Source organism: Eurosta solidaginis, chromosome 5 (assembly GCF_040869045.1).
Source record: "Eurosta solidaginis isolate ZX-2024a chromosome 5, ASM4086904v1, whole genome shotgun sequence".
Classification (NCBI taxonomy): Eukaryota; Metazoa; Arthropoda; class Insecta; order Diptera; family Tephritidae; genus Eurosta; species Eurosta solidaginis.
This window is the reverse complement of record NC_090323.1, coordinates 8,263,789-8,281,038: the sequence shown is the minus strand read 5'-3', so window position 1 is coordinate 8,281,038 and position 17,250 is coordinate 8,263,789. Positions and strand designations below refer to the sequence as shown.

Sequence of the window (17,250 nt, the reverse complement as noted above, 5' to 3'; positions counted from 1 at the left end):
TCCGTCCGTTAACACGATAACTTGAGTAAATTTTGAGGTATCTTGATGAAACTTGGTATGTAGGTTCCTGAGCACTCATCTCAGATCGCTATTTAAAATGAACGATATCGGACTATAACCACGCCCACTTTTTCGATATCGAAAATTTCGAAAAACCGAAAAATTGCGATAATTCATTACAAAAAACCGATAAAGCGACGAAGCTTGGTAGATGAGTTGAACTTATGACGCAGAATAGAAAATTAGTAAAATTTTGGACAATGGGCGTGGCACCGCCCACTTTTAAAAGAAGGTAATTTAAAAGTTTTGCAAGATGTAATTTGGCAGTCGTTGAAGATATCATGATGAAATTTGTCAGGAACGTTACTCCTATTACTATATGTACGCTTAATAAAAATTAGCAAAATCGGGGAAGGACCACGCCCACTTTTAAAAAAAAAATTTTTTTAAAGTAAAATTTTTACAAAAAATTTAATATCTTTACAGTATATAAGTAAATTATGTCAACATTCAACTCCAGTAATGATATGATGCAACAAAATACAAAAATAAAAGAAAATTTAAAAATGGGCGTGGCTCCGCCCTTTTTCATTTAATTTGTCTAGGATACTTTTAACGCCATAAGTCGAACAAAAATTAACCAATCCTTTTGGTAGGGGCATAGATTTTACGACGATAACTGTTTTCTGTGAAAATGGGCGAAATCGGTTGATGCCACGCCCAGTTTTTATACACAGTCGTCCGTCCGTCCGTCCGTCTGTCCGTTAACACGATAACTTGAGTAAATTTTGAGGTATCTTCATGAAATTTGGTATGTATGTTCCTGGATACTCATCACAGATCGCTATTTAAAATGAACGATATCGGACAATAACCACGCCCAATTTTTCGATATCGAAAATTTCGAAAAATCAAAAAAGTGCGATAATTCATTACCAAATACGCATTAAGCGATGAAACTTGGTGGGTGAGTTGAGCTTATGACGCAGAATAGAAAACTAGTAAAATTTTGGACATTGGGCGTGGCACCGCCCACTTTTAAATGAAGGTAATTTAGAAGTTTTGCAAGCTGTAATTTGGCAGTCGTTAAAGATATCATAATGAAATTTGGCAGGCACATTACTCTTATTTCTTTATCTCTGTTTAATAAAAATTAGCAAAATCGGAGAACGACCACGCTCACTTTTTAAAAAAACTTTTTTTTAAATTCAAATTTTAAAAGAAAAGTTAATATCTTTACAGCATATAAGTAAATTACGCCAACTTTCAACTCCAGTAATGATATGGTGCAACAAAATACAAAAATAAAAGAAAATTTCAAAATGGGCGTGGCTCCGCCCTTTTTCATTTAATTTGTATAGGATGCTTTTAATGCCATAAGTTGAACAAAAATTAACCAATCCTTGTGAAATTTGGTAGAGGCTTAGCTCCTAGGACGATAACTGTTTTCTGTGAAAAAGGGCGAAATCGGTTGAAGCTACGCCCAGTTTTTATACACAGTCGACCGTCTATCCTTCCGCTCGGCCGTTAACACGATAACTTGAGCAAAAATCGATATATCTTTACTAAACTCAGTTCACGTACTTATCTGAACTCACTTTGTATTGTTGTAAAAAAGGGCCGAAATCCGACTATGACCTCGCCCACTTTTTCGATATCGAAAATTACGAAAAATGAAAAAAGTGCCATAATTATATACCAAATACGAAAAAAGGAATGAAACATGGTAATTGTATTGGTTTATTGACGTAAAATATAACTTTAGAAAAAAACCTTTTTAAAATGGGTGTGACACCTACCATATTAAGTAGAAGAAAATGAAAAATTTCTGCAGGGCGAAATCAAAAGCCCTTGGAATCTTGGCAGGAATACTATTCGTGGTATTGCATATATAAATAAATTAGCGGTACCCGACAGATGATGTTCTGGGTCACCCTGGTCCACATTTTGGTCAATATCTCGAAAACGCCTTCACATATACAACTAAGGGCCATTCCCTTTTAAAAACCTTTATTCCTTTAATTTGATACCCATATCGTACAAACACATTTTAGAGTCACCCCTGGTCCACATTTATGGCGATATCTCGAAAAGGCGTCCACCTAGAGAACTAAGGCGAACTCAATTTAAAAATACTTTTTATACCCAGCTGTACTTGTACACAGGGTATTATAACTTTGAGTGGATAACGGTTGGTTATTAATCATAAATCTGAAATCGTTTACTATAAGGAATGCTTTGAAAAAAAATTAACAAAATCGGTTAAGGACCACGCCCACTTTTATATAAAAGATTTTTAAAATGGTTGTAGACGAAAATAATAAGCTATATCTTAGCGAAAAAGAGCTTTATATCAATAACATTTGACTTTCTAAATTGAATTATTACATTAAATTGGAAAACACTAAAATTTTAGAAAATGGATATGACATCGCTCCTTTTTGGTCTAAGCACTTTTCAATTTTTCGGGAGCCATATCTCGAAGAAAAATAAACATATCCTAACAAAATTGGGTACACATATTTTCCTAATAGCAGGAAATATTTCTAGTAAAAATGGATAAGATTGGTTAAAGACCACGCCCACTTTTATATAAATTACTTTAAAAAGGGTCGTAGGCAAAAATAATAAGTTTAATCTTAGCGAAAAATAGTCAATATAACAAGAAATGAGACAAAATTTAAATCTTGAAAAATGGACGTGGCACTGCCCCTTTTTATACTCAGTTGAGCAGAGCTCACAGAGTATATTAAGTTTGATTGGATAACGGTTGGTTGTACATATATAAAGGAATCGAGATAGATATAGACTTCCATATATCAAAATAATCAGGATCGAAAAAAAATTTGATTGAGCCATGTCCGTCCGTCCGTCCGTCCGTCCGTTAACACGATAACTTGAGTAAATTTTGAGGTATCTTGATGAAATTTGGTATGTTGGTTCCTGAGCACTCATCTCAGATCGCTATTTAAAATGAACGATATCGGACTATAACCACGCCCACTTTTTCGATATCGAAAATTTCGAAAAACCGAAAAAGTGCGATAATTCATTACAAAAGACCGATAAAGCGACGAAACTTGGTAGATGAGTTGAACTTATGACGCAGAATAGAAAATTAGTAAAATTTTGGACAATGGGCGTGGCACCGCCCACTTTTAAAAGAAGGTAATTTAAAACTTTTGCAAGGTGTAATTTGGCAGTCGTTGAAGATATCATGATGAAATTTGTCAGGAACGTTACTACTATTACTATATGTACGCTTAATAAAAATTAGCAAAATCGGGGAAGGACCACGCCCACTTTTAAAAAAATTTTTTTTTTAAAGTAAAATTTTTACAAAAAATTTAATATCTTTACAGTATATAAGTAAATTCTGTCAACATTCAACTCCAGTAATGATATGGTGCAACAAAATACAAAAATAAAAGAAAATTTCAAAATGGGCGTGGCTCCGCCCATTTTCATTTAATTTGTCTAGGATACTTTTAACGCCATAAGTCGAACAAAAATTAACCAATCCTCTTGAAATTTGGTAGGGGAGTAGATTTTACGACGTTAACTGCTTTCTGTTAAAATGGGCGAAATCGGTTGATGCCACGCCCAGTTTTTATACACAGTCGTCCGTCCGTCCGTCCGTCTGTCCGTTAACACGATAACTTGAGTAAATTTTGAGGTATCTTCATGAAATTTGGTATATATGTTCCTGAGCACTCATCTCAGATCGCTATTTAAAATGAACGATATCGGACAATAACCACGCCCAATTTTTCGATATCGAAAATTTCGAAAAATCAAAAAAGTGCGATAATTCATTACCAAATACGCATTAAGCGATGAAACTTGGTAGATGAGTTGAGCTTATGACACAGAATAGAAAACTAGTAAAATTTTGGCCATTGGGCGTGGCACCGCCCACTTTTAAATGAAGGTAATTTAGAAGTTTTGCAAGCTGTAATTTGGCAGTCGTTAAAGATATCATGATGAAATTTGGCAGGAACATTACCCTTATTACTTTATGTCTGCTTAATAAAAATTAGCAAAATCGGAGACCGACTACGCCCACTTTTAAAAAAAAAAATTTTTTAAATTCAAATTTTAAAAGAAGAGTTAATATCTTTACAGCATATAAGTAAATTATGCCAACATTCAACTCCAGTAATGATGTGGTGCAACAAATCACAAAAATAAAAGAAAATTTCAAAATGGGCGTGGCTCCGCCCTTTTTCATTTAATTTGTCTAGGATGCTTTTAATGCCATAAGTCGAACAAAAATTAACCAATCCTTGTGAAATTTGGTAGAGGCTTGGCTCCTAGGACGGTAACTGTTTTCCGTGAAAAAGGGCGAAATCGGTTGAAGCCACGCCCAGTTTTTATACACAGTCCACCGTCTGTCCTTCCGCTCGGCCGTTAACACAATAACTTGAGCAAAAATCGATATATCTTTACTAAACTTAGCACACGTACTTATCTGAACTTACTTTATCTCGATATAAAAAATGGCCGAAATCCGACCATAACCACGCCCACTTTATCGATATCGAAAATTACGAAAAATAAAAAAATGCCATAATTCTATACCAAATACGAAAAAAGGGATGAAACATTGTAACTGGATTGGTTTATTGACACAAAATATAACTTTGGAAAAAACTTTGTAAAATGGGTGTGACACCTACCATATTAAGTAGAAGAAAATGAAAAAGTTCTACAAGGCGAAATCAACAGCCCTTGGAATCTTGGCAGGAATACTGTTAGTGGTATTCCATATATAAATAAATTAGCAGTACCCGACAGATGATTTTCTGGATCACCTGGTCCACATTTTGGTCGATATCCCGAGAACGCCTTCACATATACATCTAAGGGCCACTCGCTTTTAAAACCCTCATTAATACCTTTAATTTGATATCCATATCGTACAAACACATTCTAGAGTCACCCCTGGCCCACCCTAATGGCGATATCTCGAAAAGGCGTCCACCTATAGACCTAATGCCCACCCCCTATTAAAATGCTCAGTAACACCTTTCGTTTGATACCCATATCGTTCAAACATTCTAGAGTCACCCCTGGCCCACCCTAATAGCGATATCTCGAAAAGGCGTCCACCTATAGACCTAATGCCCACTCCCTATTAAAATGCTCAGTAACACCTTTCGTTTGATACCCATATCGTACAAACATTCTAGAGTCACCCCTGCCCCACCCTAATGGCGGTATCTCGAAAAGGCGTCCACCTATAGACCTAATGCCCACTCCCTCTTAAAATGCTCAGTAACACCTTTCGTTTGATACCCATATCGTACAAACATTCTAGAGTCACCCCTGGCCCACCCTAATGGCGATTTCTCGAAAAGGCGTCCACCTATAGACCTAATGCCCACTCCCTCTTAAAATGCTCAGTAACACCTTTCGTTTGATACCCATATCGTACAAACACATTCTAGAGTCACCCCTGCCCACCCTAGTGACGATATCTCGAAAAGGCGTCCACCTATAGACCTCATGCCCACTCCCTCTTAAAATGCTCAGTAACACCTTTAGTTTGATATGGCGATATCTCGAAACGGCGTCGACCTATGGAACTAAGGATCACTCCTTTTCAAAATACTCATTAACAGCTTTCATTCGATACCCATATCGTACAAACATATTCTAGAGTCACCCCTGGTCCACCTTTATGGCGATTTCTCGAAAAGGCGTTCACCTATAGAACTAAAGCCCATTCCCTTTTAAAATACTCATTACCACCTTTCATTTGATACCCATATCGTACAAACACATTCTAGAGTCACCCCTAGTCCACCTTAATGGCGATATCTCGAAAAGGCGTCCACCGATAGACCTAAGGCCCACTCCCTCTTAAAATGCTCAGTAACACCTTTCGTTTGATACCCATATCGTACAAACAAATTCTAGAGTCAGCCCTGGTCCACCTTTATGGCGATATCCCTAAATGGCGTCCATCAATAGAACTATGGCCTACTCTCTCTTAAAATACTCTTTAATACCTTCCATTTGATACACATGTCATACAACCACATTCCAGGGTTACCCTAGGTCCATTTTCCTACATGGTGATTTCCCTTATTTTGTCTCCATATCTCTCAACTGAGTATGTAATGTTCGGTTGCACCCGAACTTAGCCTTCCTTACTTGTTTTATATTGTATCTTAAAATTTGAATCACATAATTTTTTCATAACGCGCCTAAAGAAGTATAACTCCAAAAATTTTTTCAATTAGAAAAAGAATTTCTAATCGGGGTCACCTCTCAGAACTGATTTGATAAACACTACGATTGTATTTATGCCATGGAAACCTTCTCAGTTAAATTAGTAGGGAAAAGTAAAAAGAGCACCACGTAAATTGGAAGAGAAGTTCAGCCTTAATCTTCTCGGATATAAAGCGCCCCAAGAACTTATTTTTTTATAAACACCAGTCTCAAAAAAGTTTTTAAAAAAAATTCAAAATTCGTGAATCTTTTACGAACATTTCAAACTTTTTATTTGGAGTTCCCTGAATTTTTTTGAGTACACAGTATTTCGGCCCAATAAATTTTATTCATGTACAATTTATAAAGCACCCAAGCCATGTCTGTCCGTCCGTCTGTCCGTTAACATGATAACTTGAGTAAATATTGAGATATCTGGACCGAAAAAATAATGGTATTGAAAATGAGCGAAATCGGATGATAACCACGCCCACTTTGTATGTATATAACATTTTGGAAAACACATAAAACCTGATTATTTAGTAAATAATACACCTAGAATGTTGATATTAGACGTGTGGATTGGTATTGCGAATCTTGATAGAAATTAAAAAAAAAAAATTTAAATGGGCGTGGCGCCGCCCACTTGCGATAAAATCAATTTTACAAATGTTATTAATCATACATCAAAAATCGTTAAACCTATTGTAAAAAAAATTTGGCAGAGAGGTTGCCTTTACTATAATGAATACTCTGAAGAAAAATTTACGAAATCGGTTAAGGATCACACCCACTTTTATATAAAAGATTTTTTAAAGGGACGTGGTCGAATAAAATAAGCTATATCTTTGCAAACAAGAGCTTTATATCAATGGTATTTCATTTCCCAAGTGGATTTATAACAATAAATAAGAAAAACTTCAAATTTTAAAAAATGGGCGTGGTACCGCCCGTTTTATGACTAAGCAATTTTCTATGTTTCGGGAGCCATAACTCGAAGAAAAATGTGTTCAGAATAGAGCCATATGTATATGTATTATTGTGCAGCCTTGTAACACTATTAAGCACACAAAACAAACAACAACAGCATTTCCAGTGTACAGCTGGGTATGTAATGTTCGGTTTCACCCGAACTTAGACTTCCTTACTTGTTTATATTGAAGAAAGTTTGAAACACTTTGGAGACATACTTAAACTGATCGGGTTTTAAAAGTGCATACTCAAAGAAATTTCGGAAAACTACATAAAAGGATGGAAAGTTTCTCAGAATTTTCGTCAAATTTTTTTGAATTTGTTCGAAACGTTTTTGAGGTATGTATACATAGTTCCAGTTACAAAATTAATGCGAGTTTTTTCTTAAATTAACGAGGATAAAAAAAATGTTAATTGAGGAAATTTGATAAAAATTGCCAATACTATTTTTCTGGTCGCTGCTGTGTATACAAATATATGTGCGTTTGATTCAAAGGCTTATTTACTAGTAGTAATTCAATTATATAAAAAGCATTATTTCTCAAACTAATGCAAAGCGCTAAATTAATGTAAACAAAAATTGTAAAAACTTAACAATAAAATGAAATTAATAAGAAAATCCTAAGTAATCATCATAAAAATGAAAATTTCCCACACTCACAAAAGTGCATGCAATAACCACATCTCCTTATATGATCTGCTCAGTCGGCGTGAAATTGAAGGTTTTAAAATTTCTAGTAGCTAATTAACAATAAATTTGGAGATATACCATAAACAAAATTGATTAAAGAAGATTTTCAAAGAAAAAGGTCGTACATTTTCATGCGAAAAATTTTTTCTCAAAATAAAATTAAAATTAATTAAAAATATAAAAAAGTTTTAGTATTATAATTTTTTTTTTTTTTTTTGCATTTTAAACATTTTTTAAAGCTTTCATGTGCTAAAAAGTCACTGTGATTTAAAAGCAGAGGGCCTTGTATTAATTTATTGGTGGTGGAAAATTGTTGAATTAACGAAATTTAGAATATATCCCCGGAGTTCGAAGCTGGTTTCGAAGAAAGACTACAAATATGACCTGTAAATGTTTATTGCTTTAAATTTATTTATAAACTACAAGTGCACAACACACATGGTGAACCATGCATGCAAATGCAGTAAGAGCCATATGGCCCAATCAGCCACCTTGTTCAAAATTTCGAAATATTCGTAAAGTTTTCTCAAAATTTTTTCGAAATTCGTATTATCTTACTTAATATGGTGTTACTTTTAAAAAAGTTATAACCAAAATAAGCTACAACAAACTTTTTCTTCTGTCTTTATTTCCAGGTGAGTAATGCATTGCATTTGACAGAAACTCCATTCCATTTGTCAGGTAATTGCAAAATATATAGGAATCTTCTTAACGATCACAAAAACTTTCGCAAGCAATTTTCAGCTTCAGAAAAAATATTGCTATTTGTTTAATAAAAGGTCCTGAGACAGAGTATAGTACGGCCAAACCAAGCCAAGCCATGCAAACCAATTTGCGCGTCCGCCAACGCAGAGTGACCAAATTAAGCGCCTCGTCTTGCCGGTAGCTATTATATGTAAAGTAAATAAGCGACGACATCAGTCATGTAAATAACAATAAAAATAACAACAACCATGTAGAATGTTAGTAGCATGCAACTTCATTTACTCGCGTAGAGCTGCTTGTTTATTTTCGCTTGGAATGTCTGCAAGCAGATAAAGAATATTTATAATGAGTTGCGGCGAGCTTTTAAAGGTAAAGTAGAGAACTATAACGACATGTAGTAAAGTAAAAATGGCAAAAAAAAAACAAAACAAAAGACAAAATGTGCAACAATAAACAACATCAATGAAAAATTGTTGCATGCAACATGCGTGATGTTTGTAGGCTGGCTTTATATGCAACTTAATTCAGTAATAACAATAAACAAGAGAAATGACGAAATGAAGCACGTAAAATGCCAACAGCAAGCAATGGATGTAAGTTGTAGGCACCTACATTAGACCGTATCCCAAAAATAGAAAGTTTACCGTACAGTTCCAAAATTTTAGTGTACTTAAAATTATGTAGAATAATCCCACTTTTTCTGCTCTATTTATTTCAATCAGAAGAGAAAATCAAAACTTTTTTCTCATATTTCAAATTTATATTGCTTAAGCCCTAGGGTGAGCACAATTTTTTTTCTTCTCAACGATTTTTTATACTCAGCGTGTTTTGCACACAGAGTATATTGTCTTTGATTGGATAACGGTTGGTTGTACATGTATAAAGGAATCGAGATAGATATAGACTTCCATATATCAAAATCATCAGTATCGGAAAAAAATTGATTAGGCTATGTCCGTACGTCTGTCCGTCTGTCCGTTAACACGATAACTTGAGTAGATATTGAGATATCTTCACCAAGTTTGGTACACGAGCTTATCTGGCCCTAGAATAGATTGGTATTAAAAATGAGCGAAATCGGATGATAACCACGCCCACTTTTTATATATATAACATTTTAGAAAACACAAAATACCTGATAACTTAGTAAAGAATATACGTTGAATGTTAAAATTTGACGTGTAGACTTATATTGACTCTTGATAAAAATTAAGAGAAATTTTTTTAAATGGGCGTGTTGCCGCTCACTTGTGATACAATTTTACAAATATTAATTATCATAAATCAAAAATTGCTAAACCTATCTCAACAAAATTCGGCAGAGAGGTTGCCTTTACTATAAGGAATGCTTTGGAGCAAATTAAAGAAATTGGTTAAGGACCACGCCCATTTTTATATAAAAGAAGGGTCGTGGACGAATAAAATAAGCTATATCTTTGGAAAAAAAGTTTTATATCAATGGTGTTTCATTTCCCAAGTGGATTTATAACAATAAATAGGAAAAACTACAAATTTAAAAAAAATGGGCGTGGCACCGCCCCTTTTATGACTAAGCAATTTTCTATGTTTCGAGAGCTATAACTCGTAGAAAAATTTACATAACATAACAAAATTGGGTACACATACATATATTCCTTATAGCAGGAAATATTTCTAGAAAAAACTGACGAGATCGATTAAAGACCACGCCCACTTTTATATAAAAGATTTTTAAAAGGTAGGTAGGTAGGTAGGTAGATAGGTGAAATGGCTGCTACCCTGGTCGCCCAATTAGCTATTTAAAGTCGTTTTGATTCCATGTAACTCGTCTAAAACCTACGGAATGTTACGATCAAAGTATTACAACCAGCCAGAGTTGTTGAGATAAAATTAAGAATATTCAGGATTGATATCACAAATAGACCTCTGAGGTCTGATAGGAACTATGGGTTCCAAGGAACCTTAGTCGGGCTCTAGCTAGAGCCGGACATTTACACACTGCCTCCCTGGCAACTGGATCTTTGCAGCTTCTGCAGTAGTTTTTATACGGAATGCCCATCTTTTCCGCATGCGTACCTACTGCCCAATGACCGGTGCAGACTGCTACCAGTTTGGACTTGTTCAGAAGACTTCTCGTCCTCCTTCCATCATAGTTTGGCCAAATGGATTTTGATATTGCTCAGGTAATAGAATTAGTAATAGAATTTTACTTTCTAAATTGAATTATAACATTAAATTGGAAAACACTAAAATTTTTTAAAATGGGTGTGGCACCGCCCCTTTTATGACTGAGGAATTTTCTATGTTTCGCGAGCCATTACTCGAAGAAAAATCGACATAACGTAATGAAATTGTGTACACATATTTTCCTTATAGCAGAAAATATTTCTAGTAAAAATGGACGGGATCTTTTAAAGACCACAGCAGCTTAGATATATAACAAGTTTAAAAGGGTCGTAGACTAGAATAATAAGCTATAACTTAGCAAAAAATAGTTTTGAATCAATGATATTTCACTTATCAAGTTTTACTGTAAGAGTAAGTGGGGAGACATTTTTCCTTTAAACGGGCGGTGCCACGTGTTATATAGAAAAGTAATTTATCTGAAATGAAATGTACAACTAAAGTTCACGCTGAGTATATAATATTCGGTTACCGCCGAACTTAGACACTTTTACTTGTTTTTTCTCAATATAATTTTTTTTTAATAAGTCTAATGTTCAATCATAATCGTTCTTTAATATTTACTATTTTGAGTGTTTACCTATTTTTACGCATATCCTTTGTTTAATTTTAATACCCCCACTGCTACATACAACAACAATGCAGTGCTGCACGTTCGCCCTTCTTTATTTTTATTTTTTGCTGACGCGCTGCACAGATCGCATAATATTTTAAATTATTTTATATTTTTCGTTGATTGTTTATTATTTTTTATGTGCGTGCGTATGAGTAAGTTTATTTCTTGTCCATAAATGTACAAATAGTATATGCCTCTTTAATTGTAAAAAAATTATAATTGCAATTTCTGTCGCCGCAAGCTGAAGGTGAACTGCTTCGAATAAATTGCACCCACTTCAAATGCCACCAAAATGACAGCAAGCCAAGCCATACCGCAGCTCAGCAACTCGATATTCAAGCAGTCAGCCGCTTCGTGTCAAAGTGAAACCGCAACAAAAGGCAAGCACGTGTGTTGGCGGTTGTCAATGTGCGGCAGCGTCGGCGGTGGTACGTATCTTCAGCCATACAACAAAAACACTTTAAAAAGCGAATTAAAATAAAATAAATAAGACAGTCGCAGTCAATGTAGACCCTGGACAGTATATAACCAGTGGTGCGTTCGAATAGCATGCAAATACCTGAAAGGTATTATTACAAAAATCTTTTAAAACGGACGGAGCAGGAAAATTTGTCGTAACCCGCTAAAGTGTGTTATGCTCGGCATAAGGGGGAAGAAAGATGTATTTCCGCATTTAGGATGTGGTCCTCCGTGCTTATCTTATCACAACCTTTCCCATCCTTTTATATTTTTCCTTCCAATTCCTGGCAGGCTGTCACTCCCTCTATCTATTTCTTTATTTTGTTCTTATTTCTCTCCATCTTACTCTTCCACTCCCACTCCCACTCTCGCCTCCACTCCCACTCCAACACCTATTTCTACGTACACTCCCAATCATAATTCCATTTCCACTCCTACTCTCGCTCCCACCCCACCCACTTCTTCTCCAATCCCACACCCACTTCCACCCCTCCTATGCCCTTTAAGAGCAAATGTTAGTGATAGAAACTTTCGAGTCATGGACAAACAAGTTAAGGCTGTAGATAACTGCAGCGCCTACTAGGCCAAAATTTATGCAGGGCATACATAAAGTACGCACGTTTTGATTTATATAAGTAAGAGCTAAACCGTTTCTAGTTTGTAGTCATGCCAGCTTGATGCCGTTTTCCAGAGGTAAGTCACACTTCGTTTTTACAATGGGGATTCGGCTCTGGTTGACTCCTTGGTAATATTGTTTATGGCCCATTAGGAAAACGTTGGATCAAAAAGGGGAGGTGGTATTGCATAAGCTTTCAATTGGCAATTCTCTTGATGTCATATTTTAATTGGAACTGTTGTGGTCATTGTATTTCGTGTAATTTCTGATAGCGTTCGTTTAAGAAACCCGCAACCTTGTCCCCTAATGATTTACTCTTTGGAGTCGGCCATCCCATTGCATTTTATGTTTCCACTAAATTATTATGCCATTTTTTATAGCCAGTCGGCAGGTGTCACGAGGAATGCTTCCAGCGGTATGCTTTATCTGCACTACAGGGTATACAATTTCTAAATACAGCAAAAGTATAAGAAAATTCATTGCACACATTTCGACCGCAAAAACTTTCTTTAAGCAGATAATTGTTGTTTTTGTACATAGTTTGCTGATACACTTGCAATCAGTCGCATTATGTTGCCATGCAAATGCCACAAGTGTGCGCTTGGCAATACTTTATACAAAACACAGAAATACTAAAAAAAACGGCAGCCACATAAGTGCATGAAACTCGCGTACGTGTGTGTGTATGCAACTACATTGCATCTTGCGTGGGGGCTATGCAACGACGAGCGCAATTACCTACCACTTGGCCTCACGTTCACCTTCAACCAGTTGCTACAATTGCAATGAGCTTTCGAGGTTGCTTCATTTGCGCATTCGGGTTATGCCACAATCGCTCCCTACTTACTGCTAAACTTCTTTACTATTGTGCATGTGGCAAGCGTGTGTGCAACGCGCAGTTGCTTATCTACAATAATGTACTACTGCCGCTTGCTTTATTTGAATTTAGTATTTTTGTATGCCGCCTGATTGCAGAGTGCTGCACATGCGCGCCCACTGCTTGTGACTCCATGTCTGACGTCGTATCCTGATTGCTTGGTATTCTTCTTTCGTTCATTTAAGCAACCACCTACATACTACAACGCAAACTATCATTCCAATTGCACGTCCGTCTCGCGCTCTCTTCTTTAACATGCAAATTTTCGAATTTCGTATAATTTCTGTGTTTTTTGCATTTTAATGAATGCACTTACACTCGTTACCAATTGTTGCATCAGCGCATAATGTTGTTGCTTCATCATGCTTCTGCTTTGGCTGTCTGTTTGTAGTATGTATTATTATTGTTGTCATTTTCAGTGTGACTGTTGTTGGTGCACAACCTTTGTTGTTGCTTAAACTTGCACTCAACATGGATATAGTTATTATCTCTTATTGTACGTCTGTATGTGTGTTTGTGTCTCATGCATTCATGCTAATTTAACATGCAATAAAGCAACAGTGACAGATACACATGTGCCATTTATGATAAGCAAAGCCAACTGCAAATTGAATGCTCCTCTAGATCTTCTTTAGCTATCGACTGTTGCATGCAACATATACTTGGTATTGAACTCCAGGCCGTAAAGCTGGTACGGCTTATGATATCTGCACAAATTCCATAGCTCCTGGTTAAATAATTTACACCCGAAAAAGTGCACGAAGAGCTTTGCTTTAAAAACTTTCCTTCAAGGGTAAGTTTAGGCAAAGCATTTGTTTTGGTTATAAAAATAGTCGACTTGGGGTAATACTTTTAAGCACTCGGTTCCTATACTCGTATTGGTTATTGACCCATATTTTTTCATGTTCTGATTTCCTTTTAGTTTCATCGGACTCCCGTTTTGAGGATATTCATCATAATTTATGAGTGGTCGCGCCAATTGGATACGACGAAGCACTGCTACAACAACAAGAGCAGAAGTTTTGCTAGTATGGGCAGTCCCTTCCGAGGTATGAATACGGTACGATAGAGTACTATTACCACCCGGTCGTAGTCCATCTGTCTAGGAAACAATTTTTCACCCCTCGAAAATTCAGGGCTTCAAATTTTATTCGCCACTTACGGCCGGCATACCTAACTCTAGAATGTTCATAGACCGTTAACCTACCTGCGTTCTAGTTATTATACAACCGTAAACAAAACTTCGGTACTGAAATCCGAATTGAAAATCTGCATCCATCAAAAGTTCCGACATATAAGTATTGGAATCAAAACTCTGTAACTACTCCAGTTTCAATATAACTCCAAAGCTAAGACTCCCTCAACGCTATCTTTCTTTAGCCGTAACAATCTCTCTTCTTTCATAACTGTTATAAGTTGCCTCCTAGCAAAGATCTGTATACCCAGAAAATCTATCCTCTTAGAATTCTCATTTTGCTGAGTATAAGTACTGGGAAAGGCTCTCCAGATCTTATATTCCCGAATTCTGAGCAGGTCTCGTAAATAGCCTATTTCACCCATCTGTGTGAAATGCAATTTCATCTTGGATGATCTATCGCTACTCCTGGCTTCTATTTGCATATGAAAGCTCATAAGTGTCCCTATTTTTACTTCGAATGTGGAACCGGAACGGACTTTCTCTTTAGCGAAAGCTTATTTTGTGGGCTCAGTAATGCCTCCAATTGCCACAATTATCTGCAAATCTCTCCTGAAAACATCCACATATTCTAAGGCTGTAAGCAGGCCAAATTAGATATTTTATTTATGCCAATAAAGCTACGATCCATAAGAAGTGGAGAATGTATTCCTGAATATGTACGTCTTCCATAACTACTCCTACACTCTCATGCTCATACATTCTTCTACCTACGTCTTGTTTACGAGCTATTTTCCTGTCGCATTCCAATGGATTAAATGAAGTTAAAGAAAATTTCAACTTTATTCATCTTTATACTCTGCCGCTAAGCATTGTGGCGATAAGTGCCAGCTACGAAGAAGATGAAAAAGATATGCAAGTATGCGTACACTTAACTTAGATGGTGGAGTAGCGATAACGACGTTCCAGCGCTAGCACATATGCCAACTAAACTCCTTTTTATTATTCTTATACTCTAGCCAGTCAAACATTTAACCAGCTATTTGCGTGCTATCTGTGATCCGCTTTTTTGAATTGCACGTTAAACGAACTAATAAAATAATCGCTTTCATAGCGATAAGTATCTTCATGTTACTATGCTTAATAGTACGAGCATGAAATTTATTTCTGCACTTAATGCAACAATATACTATAGACATACACATACACACTTGAAAATATTCATATGGCACAGGCATAACAAACAACGCATGTGAACGCACTTATGCTCATCTGATTAGAGCTCATGCTCTTGTATGTAGCGACTGGTGTGCCAATACATAGATGTATAAAGAGTAGTTTTTTATAGGAAGTAGCACGCTTTTGACATGATTTATGTTTATTGCCAATCAAGGCATATAACTCAAGTGAAATAGCTAAGTTAAATCAACTACATACATATATAGGCATTAGGCCGGATCGATTTGTGGGCAGGCAAAAAAATCGCCCATTGCTCTATGAAAATCATATTCTAGGGATCAAAATAAGAAAATTTGCCGAAGGGACCATACCTCTAAAACGAATTCTGATGTCCCCCCTTTGGGTCGCAGGGGCAAATTTTGAAAAATTCCTCTTTGAAATGCCTATGTTTTTTCTTTTTGGAGTTTATTTTTCTCTTTAGAAATTTATTTAGTCAGAACATATGTAAATGAAAAAATTAATTTAATTTAGTAATAGAAAAGAAATTAAAAAAAATTATTAGAAATTAGCGTATTTACAACCCCCTTTTAAAACCAAGGCATCACTGTGATGCATTTGCATGTCGTAAACATAGTTGTGTGGGTTTTTTATTGAACCGTTTTAAAAAATGAAGGTATCACTGTGACACAATTGCAGATCGCAAATTGCTTGTGTTGTTTTTTTAAGCCACCACAAGACACAGCAGGTAGAATTGAAATTGCCCCTACCCAAAAGTTCGACCCAAAGGAGGGGACATCAGAATTCGTTTTAGAGGTATGGTCCGTTCGGCAAATTTTCTTATTTTGATCCCTAGAATACGATTTTCACAGAGCAATGAGCGATTTTGAAATCGACCCGCCCTAATAGGCATGCTAAGTATGAACGTACGTTTGTGTGTGTAAATGAAGTTCAAGTGCTTCTAAATGGTATTAAATTTGATAATAAGCTTTTTATTACATTCACTATCTCAAAATGCTAAGGTGTACTAGAAAATTTTATTGTGTTCGTAAAAGTAGGCGAAAGTGCTTCGAAATGTTAACTAAGGAGTAGAAAGTAACTATCTTCTGCTATGCCAGGGTAACACTTACAGTTATTTTATTTAGTTTGCTTGTTGAAACGAAGTACTTCTCAAAACCTTCGGGAAGCCGCCAAAGACTGGCTTTGATTCCAAAATCGAATTTTCATCAAAATAAGGTCGAACAAGATGGAATGCTTCTTGTCTAGATCGCTATATTGATGGTTAAATAAAAATAGGCGCAATTGACGTTATGGCCGCTGACCTCATGCCACCGTTCCAAAAGCTAAACATGGACTATTAGATGCTACACTTACCGCACACCCACGAGTTCACTAATGAACTCCACTGCATACATAACTTACTTCCTACATATCCGCTCAATGCGTACGTAGTAAGTACTCCCACCACTGCCACTTCATTTCATAGCATGAATCATGCTTTATCTTTAAGTACAACAAACCGCTGGCAACTAATCCATTGTGCCTATAACGGGAAAGGGAATATTTCTACAAAAAAAAGTTGTTTTCGCTATGAATTAGTTTGCAATTTATGGGTACTTGACTC

The 17,250-nt window shown here is 35.9% G+C and overlaps 1 protein-coding gene across 9 annotated transcripts in view; it reads left to right on the top strand.

Annotated features, from left to right (window-relative positions):
• Positions 1–17,250, top strand: part of Ten-m (teneurin transmembrane protein Ten-m) — a 671,948-nt gene that overhangs the window by 389,777 nt on the left and 264,921 nt on the right. The window lies entirely within an intron of this gene.